The sequence below is a fragment of the Pangasianodon hypophthalmus genome, chromosome 25 (assembly GCF_027358585.1).
Source record: "Pangasianodon hypophthalmus isolate fPanHyp1 chromosome 25, fPanHyp1.pri, whole genome shotgun sequence".
NCBI classification, from domain to species: Eukaryota; Metazoa; Chordata; class Actinopteri; order Siluriformes; family Pangasiidae; genus Pangasianodon; species Pangasianodon hypophthalmus.
The window spans coordinates 18,218,849-18,234,196 of record NC_069734.1 but is presented as its reverse complement, the minus strand read 5'-3'; the positions used below and the strand labels follow the sequence as shown (position 1 = coordinate 18,234,196).

General features: G+C 42.6%; 1 long non-coding RNA gene across 1 annotated transcript in view; it reads right to left on the bottom strand.

Annotated features, from left to right (window-relative positions):
* LOC113524260 (uncharacterized) overlaps positions 1-15,348 on the bottom strand; it is a 95,448-nt gene that overhangs the window by 681 nt on the left and 79,419 nt on the right. Inside the window, exon 3 of the long non-coding RNA XR_003402524.3 lies at positions 1-376. This exon is cut by the window's left edge and continues 681 nt beyond it. This is a non-coding gene — a long non-coding RNA (uncharacterized LOC113524260). The remainder of the gene's footprint in view (positions 377-15,348) is intronic.

Below are 15,348 nucleotides of genomic sequence, written 5' to 3'. Positions count from 1 at the left end.
TCGTGTGGTGGACAAAATATTAGAACCATTAAAAATATAGGTTTTACCTCCTGATCTTCTCAGAGCGAAGTCCTGAAGAGAGAGAAAGAGTGAGTGTGTGTGTGTGTGTGTGTGTGTGTGAGTGTGTGTGTGAGTGTGTGTGTGTGTGTGTGTGTGTGTGTGTGTGTGTGTGTGAGAGTGTGTGTGAGAGTGTGTGTGTAAAGGAACACTGGGATGTTCAGGAAGAAAACGTATCCATAACCTTCCCTGAAGAATCGCTGCTGATGAGGAGGAGGAGGAGGAGGAGGAGATGGTGTGAAGGTGTGTCAGTACTCATCACCGGTTCCTCCACCAGCTCCTGTGTAACATAGAGGTTTGCGTGGAGGTTCTGGAGGTTCTGTAGAACGACAAAAAACAGGAGCTTTAGCCAGGATTCCAGGAACAACAGTTTGTTTTGAGAAGGTTTTTGAGTAACACGAAGTATTTAGGTGGAACTTACTGTACTAAATGTCACTGATTGGTTAAATGTGAGAACCTGAACCGTTTTCCTGAACCTTTTACTTCTGAAACCTTGATGGTCAGGACTTCGTGTTCTTCATACTTATTATTATTATTATTATTATTATTATTATTATTTTAGAAAGTAGACACCATAGCCCCACCCTCTCATTCTCTATTGGCTCAGACTTCACAAACACTTGAGCTCAAAGTTTGCTTGCTAAGGATAGTACAGAACTGTTTAGTTCCTCAAGACATTTTGGGAACTCTGTGACACCAGAGGAGACACCATAGCCCTGCCCTCTTGTTTTCTATTGGCTCGCATTTCACAGATTTGCAAGGTCGCAGTTCAGCTGAATGAAGATGGAACCATTCTTGCCAAAGAGAGTTCCTGAACTGTTTACTACAAGACGTTTTGGCAACTCGATGTTCAGGACTTTTTGTTTGTTTGTTTTTGTTAGGAAGGAGACACCATAGCCCCGCCCTCTTGTTTTCTTATTAATTTGCGAGGTCAAAGTTCAGTGAAATGGAAATTAAACACCACGGGAGGTAAACGACTTTGATAACAAACACTCAGGCTCTTGCTTGGTGATATCCTCAGAAACTTCTCTCTGTAATGAGGCAGAATGAACCGGTTCAAGATCATCAGTAATATTTAACAATATCGTATTTCACTGATTTTCTCGTAGACGCCGGAGCACAGGTTCGGATGTGATTGCGGGGGTCATGGCGGGTCGTGCTCCGGTACTTTGTGCTGATGTAGATGCTGTTACTGATCTGTTTTGGAAGCGTTGGATGAAGTCGCTGACATCAGCAGGGGTGTTTGTTGTGGTTTTACCAGCATGAGGGGTGACGATGACAGACGAGTGTAGGAGATCGTGCTGTGTGTGCGTGCGTGTGTTTTGTTTGTGGAGAAAGGCATGCCTGCACCTGTACACTCTCACTCAAAAAAAATAAATAAATAAATAAAGGTACCAAACTGTACTTTCCCTCGTTGCTAGGGTGGAACCATGAAGAGAATGTTTTGTACCTTTCGTCTGTTTGTTTTTCACCTGGAAACGTACGATAAATCGTTACAGGCTAATTCATAGCTATCTGTAGCACAGACGGTACATTTCCAGTCATGGCTGTTATCAAAATAAGTCCAAATGTTACACGCTGCCATTAGATTTAGTAAATTCCCCGTTTTAAAAAAACGCACAGACGTGTTAGCTGGCTAAATACCCGTCCCGAGTCGGAGTTAGCTAGCTAAGCTGTTTTTCTCTCATTATCACGACTTCAGCACAACACACAGGCTTCTTTATCTATGTACCCCACACACACACACACACACACACACACACACACACACACACACACATAATGAGGTTTTATGCAGCTCCTGTTACCACCGTGAAGATTATTTTCCTATAACAGCATGTCTCCGAGTGTTTTATTTCTCGTATACTACAACAACAATTACAATTTATTTATTAAAAGACGACGCATACTTGAAGTTTTCCGTAACATTTAATGTTGTGGATGTTAATTCAAGTTATAGCAGCTATAGAGTCAGTAAGACAAAAAAAAAAAAACAAAAACAACGCAGCTTGTCATGTTACCGAGAAACCGCAAAAAGCGTAAACTCCTCTGTCCTGAAAACGACAGAAAACTTAGTCACTGCTTTCCCTCTGACACTGGAGACTCCTTCCATAAATTAATTATAAATATTAATAAACATCTTAGTTTAAGAGAATGTCACCATTTCAGTAAATCGTTTAAATTGCGTTTATCGGTGAAGCGCCCGCTGTACAAGTCCCTGTGAATGAGCTGTTGCTATAGAAACGATAACGCCCTAAAAACAGCGCATTAACGTAAAGTTGTGCTACCGTCCGAGCTGCTGTTAGAGAAAATTAATCAACACCTTCTGACCAATCAGAGTCCAGAATTCAGCAGCGCTGTGGAATAAATGATCCACTGACGCTCAACACTGAGCAGTTTGGAGGTAAGATGGAAATAATAACGTAGTGAGCTACACGTCACGCTAAAATCACGTTATTAAGAGATGAGAGGTTTGAACAGTTTTCACGCATGTGTGTGTATCATGCTCTTAAAACATGTCCACTCTCCAGGATCAGCCTACATTAGGACCTTTGTCTCCTCTCACAGCTCGCTGCAGATAACGTGTGTGTGTGTGTGCGTGTGTGTGCATGTGTGCGCGTGTGTGTGTGCGGAAAACAAGGTTAATTCTTATCCGCTGCTCTTTTAAATCCAGAGTGGAGTCAGAAACACTCATTTATCATTCAGTAGCAAAGGCAACAAGAGATAGCGTGTGCGCACACACACACACACACACACACTCTTATTTGCATGACTGTGCAGAGTAGCAGGTCATGGTGCTCTGTGATTAGCTATGGATAACAGACTAACGTCAGCTAAACAAAAATCACTAAAACACACACACACACACGTGTCATAAGGTTAAATGTACTCATTAATTTCATTAATAAGCCTAAAAACTTTGTAAACGCTCGGGTCTTATTTATCAGTTTATATGATGTATTCTATTATATTTATGTTAAATCGTGAACAGGGAAAAAAATCAATATGGCACAAGCGGTACACTTTTCTCATTACTGTTTAGGGACACTACATGGTGTGCAGTATGTGGTTTGGAACACAGCCATGAATTGTTTTTGAAAATGGTAGTGTTCCTCACCTCCGCCTCGTCTGTTATTTTCTCGTATCGGAAAACTTCGTTAGGCACCGATACGTCGTCACGGCTCGAGTCTGGCGTGATCGCGTAAATGAATAAAACGAAACGTGATCAGATCCGTGGCCTAAATAAGCACTTCAGTGTGGGTGTAGACTTGTGCCTGTGTGTGTGTGTGTGTGTGTGTGTGTGCGTTTTATAGTATGCAAATGTGTGTGTGAACCACGAGTGAGACAAATTTCTTCTCATCACTGAAACAGTAAAAACGTATGCTAGTCAAGTAATGTAGTAAAGTTAGCATTGTTTGTTTACCTCAATACTCCCTCCATCTCTCTCTCTCTCTCTCACACACACACACACACACACACTCAGCCAGAACTGTTTTGTGAGTGTGTAGCACTCAGATCCCGTCATATCCATAATTTATCATCCTCATCATGTTTTTCCCGCACGCTTTTGATGCAAACAAAACTCCGCTGGAAATCATCTTTATGTATTTACATATTTATTTATTTATTAGTCATCAATTATTTATTTGCATATTCATGTCATTTTCCCTCAAACGGTGATAAAACAGAGCTTTTCCCTTTACATCCACACCAGTGAATTCTTCTCAATCACAGAAACACCTCTCCACCTCGTATTTTACTTATTAATGAAGCCATTCCTTCTTTTCTTTTTTTTTTTTTAAACAGATGACGGTGCTGAGCCGTGATAAACGACAGTTAACTATTTAATCGTTTTCAGTCTCGACACTGCAGCCGGTCTGGACTACACAACATTTGTTCAGCAGTTGTTGTGTATTGTGTGTGTAAACTGTATACACTGTTATACACATTACATAGAAAAGAACCACAGCGTAACTAGTAGCGCATTAGCGTAGTGCATGAAATGATGGTGTGATTTTAACACGCAGGTGAGCAGCGAGTGGAGGTGGAGGTGGAGTGAGTGGTGCTGGGAAAATCCAACGCTAAACGAGCCTCAGGGTCAGGAGCTTAGCGCTGGCTGGTGAGGTGCAGTGTGTGTGGAGGTAAGACGGAGGTGCACATGTACACTCGGACCGTTCACCAACCCCCATATCCAACATAATAGCTGTTACACACACACACTTTTTTTCTTTTTTCCCCCCGTGTGAGGATATCGGACAGGACAGCGTGTTATTTTAGCTCTCTACAGCACTATTCGGACGGGATTAGTTTTCTGGACATGGCTAATACATCAGACATCTGTATTAATTCTGATTCCGTGCGTAAGACACACACCTCATTTTAACACACTGATTGGTTAGAGTTGGTGATGGGGGCGTGGCCACGCAAGTTGCACTTTAACATTAGTAGGTCACATGACCACGACACGCAGGTAGCATGTACCTTCCTCAAGCAACCCGATAACGTCGTTTCTCCGACACGTCCTTTTATACGTCGTCTGTATTTTACTGTTTTGCGTTTAAAACTCGTTTCACGAAAAGAGCGAGCGCTTCCTGGAGCGTCTGAAACAAGGCTATAACGCCATCTTTACCAACATGTCAATTCAGACGGGATATAAATTAGCAGGAGTTAAAATATGGCGTCATCTTTCCAGACGCATACACGTGCTTTTAATTTATAGATTATTCCCAGAGCTACTCTGAGAATAATGACGTCACTCCGTCTCTCATTATGATACGGAGGCGTTGTTCGTTTTTAAATTAAACTGTTTGTAAAGATTTGAAGTATTTTCAGAAGAGATAAACACAATACAGTTTATTTTTTTAAAGAAATGTGCACGTCTAGACAAACTAGGCTTCACACACCACCTCAGTGTGTGTGTGTGTGTGTGTGTGTGTGTGTGTGTGTGTGTGTGTGTGTTCCCCATGTGCTGTTTCTAATTAGTATCGAGTGAGACAGGCATGCTGAGAAACCCATAGCTATGCACAGTGTGTGTGTTTTTCTGTCTTTGTGGGGACCAAATGTCTTACAAGGTTTAGCCTAGCATTACTTAACTGCATTAATAAATATTTCACATGTGTGTGTGTGTTCGTGTTCTGTTAGTTCGCTTCTTTCTGGCCCCTCCCACCTTAATAACTATCCTAGATCAGCTACGCTAAACAAATTGATGAAGTTTAGAAACTCATGTTGGTTTGAAGTTGCGATGCGTACGCTGCTTTTACATCATGTGTCTTAACGCAGTGTTACGATATTTTGCCATGTGTTTACGTATACGTAAGAAACGATCTGTGTTTACATCTGTAACTAGCCACACTGCAGAAATCAGATATCAGGTTTAGATCCTCATTTAGCTCATAACGGATGTGTGAAAAATCCGATCTGAACTGTTTACACGTACGTAGCGTTTTCTGTTTCTTGGCGATGTAAATGCAGCCTTAGTGACGTGAACAGAGAGCTTGCATCACTTCGTAATCACGCTGAGGGCTCGTGCAGCCGGCTGACATTACGTCCCGCCCCTGCCTGGCACTGCTCTGTGTGTGTGTGTGTGTGTGTGTGTGTGTGTGTGTGTGTGTGTGTGTGTGTGTGTGTGTGTGTGTGTGTGTCTCTCTCTCTGTCTGTCTGGGAGCCTGGCCAAGTTGTTGGTCCAAGGAGGACACCGTGTGGGACAGCGACGCACACAGACACAGAGAGAATGTGTGAGTGCCATGAGGCAACACACACACACACACACACATTTTCTTTTGCTGTCAAATTCTCTCTCTCTCTCTCTCTCTCTCTCTCTCTCTCTCTCTCCCCTTCTCTCCTTCTCTCATTTTTATGCACACGCTGAAAGCTCGCGGTTGCACTGAAAAGAAAAAAAAAAAAGAAAAGAAAAATCCAGTCCAGACAGATATGCTGACAGCGCCTCTCTCTCACACACACACACACACACACACCAGACGCCTCTCGAGCAAGCGCACACACAAATCCTGGTGTCTGATCTAATTATGCTCCTTGTTCTAATCATCCCCACGTGCAGCCGTGTTTTTTTCCCCTCTCCCGTTCCGCAGGAAACACGTAGACGTGCCGGAGCGAGAGCGGAGCCGGAACGCCTGCAGCGCTGAGGATCACAGATCACACTGATCAAAAGCTCGTTAAACATTCATCACCATCCCGAGAGCGCGCGCGTCTCAAACAGCCCGAAACCGCACGCCGAATCTCACGTCACCCAACTGTGATGAACGAGCGCGGCGCCGCAACACGGAGCACACACACGCGTGCACACGCACACACACGCACACACACACACACACACACGCGCCTCTTCTTATCCTTCCGAGGACCTAATTATTAATGTAGCTAATTAATGCTGTGCTAAACTTAATCTAACACTAACCTTAACCTCAGGAACTACAACTGCATTCTGGCTACTTTACATTTTTTTTTTTAGTTGTTTTCGTTGTGGGGACCTGCCAAATGTCCCCACACTGTCACACACGTCACATATTGCTATGCTTGTGGGGACATTTGGTCCCAGCCAAGATATAAAAACACACGTACACACACACACACACACACACACACACACACACACACACACACACACAGAGCTGCTGAGTGAGATCCCTTCAACCCACGTGGATTCTTCAGAGAAAGACAGACTGTGTGTGTGTGTGTGTATGTGTGTGTATGTGTGTGTATGTGTGTGTGCGTGTGTGTGCGTGCGTGTGTGCGTGTGTGCGTGCGCGTGTGCGTGCGCGTGTGTGGCAGCTACTCAAGGTTGTCCTTAAATGACTGTGTGTTTGTGACTGTGTGTTAGTGTTAGTCGTTATTGTTCTCACTCACACAAGCACACACTTGAAAGCACGCTACAATCACACAATCACACACTTCCTGAAATAACATTAAAGACACACAAGCAAGTGCAGTCTCTCTCTGAAGATTTCACATGGGTTGAAGGGATCTCACCCAGCAGCTCTCAGAGTGTGTGTGTGTGTGTGTGTGTGTGTGTGTGTGTGTGGCAAGTGGTAAGCATGACAACCACTCAAGGTTGTCCTTAAATGACTGAACAATAAAGGACAACACTAACACACACGCACACTTTAAAGCTCTTATGAGCGTGAAACAATCACGTCATCTTACACACACACACACACACACACACACACACACACACACACACACACACACACACACAGTCTGTGTGTGACGTGTCATCAGGAGCATCTGGATGTCAGGAACGTTTGTTCAGGTGTGTTGCACAGTCAGCCACCAGCAACACACACACACATTACACAGCAGTATAATCTTTATAGAAAGGAAAGGATTTAATGGTGCAATCAGAATTCCTGGACACACACACACACACACACACACAGTGTCCTGCGGATTGTTTATGTGTCTGTCTGTTCACAGCATGGCAGCTCGGCAGGCCAAAAGAGACAGGATTAGAGGGAGAACTGGAAAGAGGCCGTTAGAGGCAGACAGAATCGGAGAAAGCGACAGAATTGATCACATTTATACAAATTGCTCGTGAAAAGCAAAGAAGAAAGAAATCCTGAAAAAAGATTCATTTTGTTCCCAAATCGCTTTAATTAGGGGGCCAAGCACCGAAGGTAGGCACCATGTTTTCTCCTTCTTCTAGTGCGTACTTCGCGGCCTATCGAACGCCCCGCAGTCTCGCCACCTACACAGCAGGTTTGATGTGCACCACCCAAGCTCTCTAGCGCCACCAGCAGGTCAAAGCTCGACATATTTGAGCAACATCATCCTCGCAATCGTGCTGCTGTAGTAAATATCAGCACTGCGCCGATATTCAGTGCAGTACAACTGCGAGCGTGATGTTGCTTTTATACAACAGTTCTATAAACAAGAAATTACTATCGACTACCTGACATTTTACACACAATCTAGCCAAATACTTTAGTTTTGCTATAGCGCTACATGTTGCCATGCCAACGCCCAGACTGACTGACAGCCTGTAGTAAGTGTAATAACCATTCCAGTTTAACGATCTATTGTTAGAATTGGAATTTGATGTAATGAACACAGACGCGGAGTGATACAGTGAAACATGTCCAGTGCTGTTCAGCTAAATATAAACACTATTGGAACGTCGCTTGTCCAATCAAATTAGTGGACCGCAACTTACTCTAGTACAAGTCTGCAGTAGTAACTCGGCAACACAACGTCATAGAAACGCGATTCCGCTTTCCTCCGATTCATTGGGGTTTGAGTTCAGCGGACACCATGATGTTAATTTCCACCAGTTGGATTTTCAAAAACACTTTTTTGCTTCTTTTCCTACAAATTTTGTCCAATTATCACCAAATTTGGAAAGCAGCATCATGAGACCAAATCGAATAATACTTTTTATATATATATATATATATATATATATGCGGGACAGTTTGTCCGTGTGACGGTGAAGTTGCCGAACAGGATGTGGGGACACGTCTCGGCAACAGCGTGACTTATTCAGACTTATTCAAAATTTTGTAGGTGAGGAAAGGATGACAACCGAAGGGTCTTCAAAAATGTTTTTTTTCCCCTAAAATCACCTCTAGTGGGCGCTATAATTCACAAATTAATAAAACTGCTCACATGAATCACTCTACGTCAAAGCAAGACTCATCTTTCTCTTGATTCCCTGGAAGTTGCAGAGCCAATTTGTATTTTAATGAAAACTGTTTTTTTTTTTTTTTTTTTTTTTTTTTCTTCTTCTTCCCTTCTTCTCCTACAAAATTTTGTCCAATGATCACCACAAAACCTGTTTCTCTGATTTTTGATACGTGGGAAGGTTTGTCCAGAGCACAAAAAGGAATCTGATGGCAAAGTCACCAAACAGGAAGTGATGGCATATCTTGGCAATACTTTTACATATTGACATCAAACTTGTCACGTATGTTCTGTAACATGACCTAATGTTAACAAACATGGTTTTGCAACTTGGGAGGGCTACTGAAAACAGGAAGTGAGGCAATATCTCAGCAAAAGCTTTACGTTTTGCTTTCAAATTGCGTACGTCTCATCAGGAGCATGTCCCAGTGGCTTCTGGTCTCTCTCCGTCAATAAGCAGTGGGGCCAAATAGTGCTTGGCCCCCTTACTCGCTGCCTGCAGCTATATTTTATGGACATTCAATTTATTCAGACATCCTGTTGGAAATTTATGAGCCTCGTTCTCTAGGCTTGTCACGCCGCTAGCGACGGCCATGTTTAATGAGATCAGGTTGATGAAAAGAAACCGGCAGAGACAGAACTGGAGATAAACACTGTGCCTTTGACCCGACTTTTTCCTTTCGGCTGCACTGCACATCCGTAATATCACTGAAATGGCACTTTTCCACAGAACACTGTCCATCTCCAGCCTGCGCTTACTGCCTCTGCAGCTAGAATGCTGAGACGTGCGTTTCTGTTTTCTCCTGACTAGACGTCCGCAACGCTCTTCTGTCCGATCTTCCAGATAAACCCACTGACTGATAACCGAGTCGAACCCCGAGATTTAATCGGCTCCGAATTAGGCCTGACGATATACTGACATTATCATTGTATTGTGATCAACTGTCACTATACACTATATTAACTCATTAATATAATCTAAAAATATTTTTATAAATAAATTTTATTTAAGTGTAAATTTTTTATTTATAAAAAATATTTTATTATATATTTATATTATTAATATTTAAATAATTTATATAGTGTATAAAATATTTTTTATAAATACAAATTTTATTTAAATGTAATTTTTAAAAATATTTAATCTAAATTTGTTTACTAACAATCAAATGTATTATTATTTATAAAATAATAAAATTTATATAGGAGTTTGCGCTTCCTTCTGGTTTCTCGGTAACTGCATTGTTTTTTTTTGTTTTTTTTTTTGGTCTTATTAACTTGGAGAGAGAGAAATAAAGAGAGGCCTGTGAGGGAACGACTGGTTACAGCTGGTTACAGCTGCTATAACGTAAGCGAGAACAGGAGCGAAATTTGTTTTCCGAATATTCTGCAACATTAAAGGTAACTATAAATGGATAAAATATACAATGTACCTTTCTTTTGACAAACTGCTGCTGTACAAGAGGAATAAAACAGTTCAGGACATGGTGTTACAGGAAAATAATCAGCTTGAGTGTAGGAACTCGGCTTCATCACACCACCTTGTCGTTGATTATTTACCTACAACAGCACAACACAGTGTTTTACTCCTTATTCACTGCTTTATAATGAGACAGAAGCATGATGGTGGATACTGAGAGTGAACAGGAGATGGGGGGAGAGAGGGAGAGAGAGAGACTGAAGGAAGAGTGATGGAGGTTTTTGAGAGGAAGGCAGAGAGATGGAGAGAGACGGAGAGAGTGAGCGAGGGGAAAAAAATGGAGAGACGTTTATCGATCCAGGAGACGAGGGTTCGATCAGCTGCTCGAGCTCCACGCTGAGACTTCTGCTCATTTATTCTCCGCTCAACCGATGTGTGTTCACTGCGCCTATATATAAAAACGTTAACCGCTGTTTAACTCCGCCTGCTCTAGATTAGTGCCAGGGTTTTTGTTCTGAGGTTGTAAAGCTCTTGAAAATCGATCTGTTTTTTTAAAAGGTAAGCTGTACATTAAATTACAGCTCTCTGCACCACAGCGCTGTTGAGTTCTGATTGGTCAGAAGGTGTTGACAGGGACTTGTACAGTGGACACACTACACAAACAGATGTTTAAAAAATAATAATAATAATCGTTGATATGGTGAAGTTTTCTTAAAGAAGGAAACATTTATGGAAGGAGTCTCCAGTGTCAGTCAGAGGTAAAGCTGTAACTAAGTTTTCTGACGTCTTCAGGAGGGACGAGTTTACGCTTCTTTGCAGTTTCTCAGTAACACAACAAGCTGCGTGGGTTTGTTTTTTTTTTTTTTTTTTTGGTCTTATTACCTTCTAGAGAGAGAATAAAGAGAGGCTGGTGAGGGAACGACTGTTTATAGCTGCTATAACGTAAGAGACAACAGGAACTAACTTGTTTCACAGAAATTCCACAACATTAATGTTACTATAAAAGGATGTATGATGATTTTATTTTAATAAATAAAAATTGTAATGCTTGGAAAGTTGCTGTGGTATAAGACGGATAACACTTGGGGACGTGCTGTTACAGGAAAAAACAATACCACCGCCCCATCAGTGATTATTTACCTACAGCAGCTCGACCCCAAGTGTACTATTCCTTACAAATTATATTACATACGATAGATGTGTATGTGTATAATCTTCTATAGATCTATTATAGATTTTTTTAAATATCAATAATAATAATTCCTGCCATCTGTGCAAGAAAGGTAAAAAACAATTGTTTATATATAATTACAAATGTAAAAGTGTTATGAGGTAAAGAGGTGTGTTTAATATCCCTGCTGCCTTGTTGCTTGCACGAGAGCGCAAATAAAAGGTTACTGCATAATTTTAACATTTTTAAATAGACGTTAGGTCGGATCGGTCAGCTGATGACTCAGTAACCAAAATTAAAAATAAATCTTCACGACCAGTTTGTGCTGCAGGGCTTTTACTATTTTACCCAAATTCAAGTACTTGGATATTTTGTGTGTGTGTGTGTGTGTGTGTGTGTCTGTGTGCGCGCGCGCCCTCTGTGTCGTGTTATCGCAGCACGCAGGCCCGACTGTGCTCGCGCGTGTGACAGATATACAGAGAAAGACGAAGTGTGTGTGAGTGTGAGAGAGAGGAGTGTGCGTGTGAAGGAGTGCGAGCGAGGCAGATGTGTGTTGCAGTCCCGCTGGTGAACAGTAGGAGGAGCTGCGGTTCTGTCGTTCTCCGATCAGCTCTCGCGCTCCGCTTCTCTCTGTTTTCCGTTCGCTCTCATGCTCGCTGCGACCGTCTGCCTCTCTTCTATCACTCAACCGGCATCCCCCCTCCCTCTCCCCCTCCTTCCACACACACACACACACACACACACTTGTGTAAAAATCCTCCGTGTATAATTTGGTGAGTCTGTGTGCGTGTGTGTACACGTGGGTGTGCATGTGAAAGTATGTGAGGCTGTGACGCACGTATGAGTGTCTCCGTGTGTGTGTGTGTGTGTGTGTTGAAGTGGCCTTTCGGGCGGCGCAGTGTTCGGTTACCTGCGAGAAAGCGATTAGAGGTGCGTAATAAACGCAGGCGTGCGCGAGTGTGCGTGATAAAGGCAGCAGGAGGAGATGAAATTCCAGCTGCCTGCGAAACACCAAAACACTCCAACACGTTAATGAGAGAGAGAGAGAGAGAGAGAGAGAGAGAGAGAGCGACAAAAATAGAGGGAGAGACAGGGAGACGGACAGAAAATAGCAGGAGAGAAAGAGTGTAAGAAAGACAGACAGACAAAAAAGCATGAAAGAAACAGAAAGAGGGGGAGTGAGTGAGAGAAAGCGAGAGACAGTGAAAGACAAAGAAACAGTGGGACAGAGACAGAAAAACAGACAGGAAAAAAAGAGGACAAAAAAGCTTGAGAGAGAGAAAAAGAGAGAAAGAGAGGGTGGGAAAGACAGAGAGATAGACAGAGAAAGCCAAACAAATAGAGGGAGACAGACAGAAAGGAAGGAGAGAAGGAGTGAGTCAGAGAGAGACAGAAAAGGCAGCGAAGGAATGAGAGAGTGACAGAGCCTTACAGAGAGAGAGGACGGAGAGAGAGAGAGAGAGACCAAGGAAGACACAAATAGAGGAAGAGATGGAGCAAGAGACAGAGAGAAAGTGAGGGAGAGATAGAGGCAAACAAATAAAAAGAGAGAGAGAGAGAGAGAGATGAAGAGAGCGTGCCAGATAGTGAGAGGGAGAAGAAAGAGCAAGAGACAGAAAGAGAAACAGAAAGAAAGACAAAGAGAGGAGGAGAAAGTGACAACAGCTATATATATACACACACACTTTTAAATCTTCAGAATAATTCTCATTAAATTTTTCATACGCCTCTGTGTGTGTGTGTGTGTGTGTGTGTGTGTGTGTGTGTACTTGATGAACAGAGAAGTGGTGTGTGTGTGTGTGTGTGTGTGTGGTTTAGCATTGTTATGCTGCTGCATAAATCTAAACTTTTTTGCGTTATGCTACATGAGATACGTCTCTCCACACTGGCCGTGCTAATTCTGCTGAACGAAATCCGGTGAGCTGTGACGATAAAATCTCTCGACAGGCCGCTGTTTCTGCCGCTCAGAGCTCTGAAGGGTGATGATCGATGGAATGAGAGAGAGAGAGAGAGAGAGAGAGAGAGAGAGAGAGAGAGAGATGGTGAGGGAGGATGGTTATCTAATCCATACCAGACCGAGGCTGGAAGAGTATTGATAGAGGCCATGTACACGACCGTTTAGCACTCTCTCTCTCTCTCTCTCTCTCACACACACACACACACACACACACACACACACACACACACACACACACGCTTGTTGTCTTTAATAGCTGGACTATTTTTCATAAACTGTCTACTTCTTTCCTGTCTCTTTCTTTTCCTGTCTCTCTCTCTCTCTCTCTCTCTTCAGGACTGAAGAAATGTCTGGAATTGATGCTAAATAACGCTTTGAGGTGATTGGCTCAGCTCTCTCAAAAGTTCTCGTACGCAAATTCATAATGATTCGTAAATCTGCATCTGTGATCCTAATCTAAGTTTCGTAAGTACTGTCCTCATATTTCAGTTGAATTTACGCATTTATGGTTTTCACGCTATATCGACAAATCAGTAGGAACATTGCAGAGCTCAAAGTTTTGGCTAAAGCATCTTACAACTGTAATATTCAGGGGGCGGGGCCAACTGGACGGCCGCAAAGCAAGGAAGGGGCGGGGCCAAAAGGTGGCTGAAGATCACGTGAGAGGTGGAGCCAAGTGGATGTAGATAATCTGAAGAGGTGGAGTGAACTAGATGTTGTAGATTGCTGAAGGGGGTGGGGCCAAGTGGACGTAGATAGCTTTAGGGCTGTAGGATATTGAAGAGAATGCGATATGCGACAACTTGTTAAATAATGCAATATGCTGTACGATAATGATATAAGTGTGTAAAATCAATTTAAATTATATTTATATATTTAAAAACTAAAAACGACATAACCAACATACGTTTCATGTTCCTTTGAGGAAAAGAAAGCATTCTCTGCTATCTGCGTCGCCCTGAAACTTTGACTTAATGTAACTATTTGAAGTATTAAAATCATTGTTATCGCAACGATTTATTTCATGTGTGAAATTTCGATAATTTCGATATATTGTGCTGCCCTAGATAGCTGCAGATGCTGCGGATGCTGTAAACAGGTGAAGGGGTGGGGCCGAGCGGATTCTGTAGATAGCTGAAGAGGCGGAGCTGCACAGAGATTAGTGGGCGGGGCTAAAACAATACCATTCTACAAGTCGTGGCTACAAACTATCAAAGCTACAAAATGCTGAAACCTGCAAAGTGAGATGAACTTTTACGAAAAATACGAACTGAGCATGTGATGGCGATTCGAGCGACACAAGAGGAAATGACAAAAAAAGAAAAAAAAAAAAAAAGATACAGATTTTACAAAATCAACATTTCATTTTTAAAAAATTTAAGAACAATTAGCACTTCAATCTCCTACGACTGCGACACTGAATTCACACGTTTCTATAGAGGTGAAATTAAATTTATTTTTTTTTTAAATTAACTTTATGTGAGAGGACACACACAGTGATGGAAGTGGCGTTGTCTGCACTTTTTTTTTTTCCCCTGAGAAACAGGTGTTTCCTACATCGTCATCGTGTGTGTGTGTGTGTGTGTGTGTGTGTGTGTGTGTGCAGGAGAGAGAATAGGGGTTATATCTGTGGTTTTTGAGTGTGCACGCTTGGTCTGTGTGTGTGTCAGCCTTTGGCATGTGTGTATGGGTGCATGTGTCAGCCTGCCTGTGCATGCGTGTGTGTGTGCATGCGTGCGTGCGTGTGTGTGTGTGCGTGTGTGTGTGCGCGCGCGTGTGTACCTGGCTCCCGCTCAGACAGCCACATTAATCCTGCTTACTGGCGAAGCAGAGCGGCAGAGAGATAAAGAGCCAAATCCCTCGCTCTCTCTCTCACTCTGCCCCTCTCTCTTTCTCTTTCTCTCTCTCTCTCTTTCTCTTTCTCTCTCTCTCTCTTTCTCTCAGGGAACGACTGCAGGTTTTTTTTTTTTTTTTCTTCCACATAATCAATCAGAGAATGTGTTTCCGAATCCGGAGCCAGTCAGTGAAGCGTGGCGATGACACACACTGATAAGAGGCGTGGTGACCGTGACGGTCCTCCTGACAAAAACACGCTTAAGGTTCTTG